Source organism: Prionailurus bengalensis, chromosome C1, assembly GCF_016509475.1.
Source record: "Prionailurus bengalensis isolate Pbe53 chromosome C1, Fcat_Pben_1.1_paternal_pri, whole genome shotgun sequence".
NCBI lineage: Eukaryota > Metazoa > Chordata > Mammalia > Carnivora > Felidae > Prionailurus > Prionailurus bengalensis.
In genome coordinates this window covers 15,692,925-15,697,054 of record NC_057345.1, presented here as the reverse complement: position 1 = coordinate 15,697,054, position 4,130 = coordinate 15,692,925, and positions in this window count along the sequence as shown.

Here is a 4,130-nt window from a genome sequence, read left to right as displayed (position 1 = left end):
GAGGGCTCTGGGCATTCGGAGGAACGCCCGTGGTTTAATCTTTACCACCCCAAAGTGCAGTGTCATGGAAACCCAGGGACTCCAGACTCTTCCTCTACCTCTAAGGGTGGGGGTGGTGTTGTGGGTAGGGCAGAGGGCAAACACTTCACTTCAGCTGCCAACTCCCCCTGCTTGAGTTATGGGTGCAGGACTGGAGTAAAAGCATGTGATACATGGCCTCAGAAGGCCTGAGTCCCTACCTCCTAACAGCTTCTAGTTAAAAGGCTGTAGTGATGATCAGCCCACTCTGAATCGGACTACCTGGATTCAGACAGACCTGGCTTCACTGGCTATGTGACCCTGAGCAAGTGAGCTGTGTGACCTGAATTTCGTCTGCTGTGAAATGGGCATATTAATACACACCACATGGCATTGTTGAGAAGTTGCAGACAAACTATATAAACACCTGGGAAGAGTGTATGACACCTAATAAGCGTTTAATAAATATGAGCTATTACTGATTATTACTATTATTTGATCAGATATCTGTAATGAGGAGTCTAGTTGCAGGTAATAGAAAACCACTGCTGCAAGGAGGAATTTATTAAAAGGAAGTTTGTGCAAAGGAGCCAAAGGCAGGGAGGCTGCCAGGCCTCCAGAAGAAATTAGAAGCAGGGATTTGATCAACCACCAACCAGACCACTTCCTGTCTCTGAGTTTCTTTGCACCTGCTTCATTTCTCTCCCTGCAGACCCCCTGACCCCCTCTTCCCAGTCTTTGCCTCGGGACCTGGCCTCCCCAGGGCTGCCTGCCAAAGTGCACATGGTATAGCAGTTTTGGGGTGGCCAGAGGAGAGAATCGGATTGGCCCAGTTGGGTCACATGTCCACTCCTGGGCCAATCAACTCTGGGCGGGGGTGGAGTCACACAGTGCCAAGATGGCAGCTCCCGAGGAAGTGGTGGGCTTAGCGCTGGGACCGGACACCCGGATGATGAGTTCCCTCCTCGTGGAAGCCACTGTTGCTGCTGCTCGGTTCTCGCAGTGAGAGGCCGAGCTCTCATCCCGACTTACGTAATGGGCCTGCTTGCAGTTTGCCTCCTCCTGGGGGAGGCCCGACCGCCCTACCCATTGCTCTTAGTAGCCACCACAGGACACCCCTGCACACGCACACAGGCGCGCACACACACCTGGACACGCTGCAGGTTCAGCCCAAACCTAGACTGGTGTGCTGACCCCCTGGCCATGTGAACTAAGAAACTGAGGGGAGGGCAGTTGTCGATCAAGAGAGAGGCAACATCAGATTCTCCTGGGGCGGGGCGCCTTGTGGAACCGAGTGGAAACAGGACGTGGAGCAGGCCAGCGGAGGGAGGAGGAGAGCACAGTCACTCAGGGAGAAACTGAGGTAAGAGCGACCTACTGCCCAAGGCCCTGAGCGAGTCCCCCAGGCTCCCATTCTCCAGTCCCCACCTCCAGCGCAGGAGGCCTGGCAGAGTTTACTCTCCCGGGCTCGTGGAGATCCCTGGAATTTCCAGTTCCAGCCTCACAATTCCCTCTCACCCCGATTTTTGTTTTGTGTTACCAAAAATGCCCTACCCAGGAAAATTCACTTCCCCATTTCTCCTTAAAATGAGCCACAAATCATCCAACTTCCGCGTTTCTTCAGGGAGAGAAGGCACAACCAACCCACCCCCTTATTTCTCCTGGGCAAAGCCGGTGGGGGATGTGCAGGCATGTGCCCATGTGTGTGCCTAGAGCGTGCACCAGAACCACAGCCATTTAAGGATACTTCAATGCCGGTTCGCACCACAATACTCTTCTTGTCCCAGTATCACCTGATCTTCCCAGGGAGGAGGGGACAGAAAGCAACTTGCCCAAAATGGCCTGTAGAAATGAACAGTATGGCTTCCCACCCCAGAGCGGGGGCACTGCATTCCTGAGGGCAGCAGGGGAGGGTCCATGGGGTGGGGGGACCTTCTCCCGGCCTCAGAGTTGGGCCGGCCATGACACGTCAAAGCAGGACTGGAGTAAGGACTTTCAGGAAACTATTTCCACCACTATCGGTGCTTCCGCATGTATATGCATGCAGAAGCTGATACCGAAGCCACTGCCCGCCAGACAACCATTCACAGGGAGGGAGGGGGGTCACAATGCCTGCGAGTGGCTCTACCTAGCTCCTCACCATGCCTAAGAAGCTCAACCTAGACCCCCGTCCACCCTCTTCTTTCCTCCAGCAGATCTTCGATGAAGATTTATTCAGATTCAGTGAAGGTTTTTTTTGTTTGGTTGGTTGGTTTTTGTTTGTTTTTCTAGCACCTACTGTGTGCTAGGACCTGTCCATAATTAAATTATACATGTACTTACTTAGTCCCTCTTTTTTTTTTTTTTTCTTTAAGTAGGCTCCAGGAGCAACACAGGGCTTGAAACTCATGACCCCAAGATCAAGACTTGAGTTGTGGGGTGCCTGGGTGGCTCGGTTGGGCATCCGACTTCGGCTCAGGTCATGATCTCACAGTTCATGGGTTCTAGCCCCAGGTCGGGCTCTGTGCTGACAGCTCAGAGCCTTGGAGCCTGCTTCGGATTCTGTGTCTCCCTCTCTCTCTGCCCCTCCGCTGCTTGTGCTCTGTCTCTGTCTCTTAAAAATCAATAAACATTAAAAAAAAAAAAAGTTGCATGCTATGCTGGCCGAACCAGCCAGATGCCCCAAGTCCCTCCTTTTCAGGAGCCACCAGTAACTCTGAAATCTTAACTCCTGTATTTGTGAAATGACAAGGTTGAACAAGGCATGATCTTGGGCCCTGTCCTGCTCTGATAGACTAGGAATGAAGTATCTCATCAGTCGTGAGATCTGCATTATGGTAATGAATGGTAGGCTGTTTTTTTTTTTTTTTTTTTTAAGATTTAAAAATTTTAAGTAATCCCTACACCAACATGCGGCTCAAACTCACAGCCCTGAGATCCAGAGTTACATGCTGTATTGACTGAGCCAGCCAGGTGCCCCTAAGACTATTTTATTTCTTAATCTTGACCTTTCTCTACACCTGTGGTTCCTGATCTCTCCAGGTCCCCAACACAGAGGGTGTGTATGGAGGAAACTCTGATTGCTTGCTGAGAATCCAGCTAATCCCAAATTCCTGACTGGCTGGCTACAAGACTGAGGTCAGACTGACAGCAGTGACCCTGACAGGTGACATACCAACATTCTAATCCTGGGTGCAGCAGCAGTCCCTGGGTGGGGCTGTGTCATACTCCCATCCCAGCCCACCCTCCCTTAGCAAGCAGTGGTTAGGCCCAGGACACCAGGAAAATAAAGGTATCTCCCCAAATCCAAACAAAAACCAAGAACAGAAGTTCATTTTGACAATCTTATTCAGAACTTTGCAATCAGTAAACTTAAAATACAGAGGTATAAACTAGTTTTAATTTTGGCATACCTGTTAGGTATATATTTGTGGTTTAATGTTATTTATACTTCTAACCTCACAAGAAGAGTTTGGTAAGGGACACTACAGCGCTTAGGCATCTAAAGGTCTAAAGTGGGGTCCTGGTGCTGAGAGTCAGGTCCCCAGCCTTGGGAGTGGTGGCCCCAAGCCATCACCTTTCTGTCTCTGATTGGAAGGACTTGTCTGTTTTCTTATCACTGTCTCTTAAAATATCTTAAGACCATAGTTGCAAAACAAGGCAGTTTTGTTTATATTATTTTTTTCCCAGGGGGAGGGGTGGGGGGGAGGAAAACAGTCCCTAAAGAAAACAATAACAACGTTTCAATTATTTTTTTTTTATCCCAAGCTGGTCCTTTGCCAGTTGATCCTAGACCAAAAGAAAAATCCTTTAATGTGGGGAAATAGGTTCTACTTACATAAATGGGTTAGTAAAAAGCTTAGGGCAGAAAGCCACCACCACGGGGTGGGGGTGAAAGCACCCGAGCTTAGCTAGCGAGGTATTATAATGGGACCACGGGTAACTTGTTATATCACATGCAGGAAATTACTTTCCATCTGGCACCAATGTACCTTGATCACAAACACCACTTAGCCCCTAGACCCTTTGCTTCTTACACAGTTAATGATTACCGTCTGATTGTTTTCTCCATGCTCACGTGTGTAAGATCTTGTTTTCTTCACGTTCACCACGTGGGTAATATCTTGTGAGCT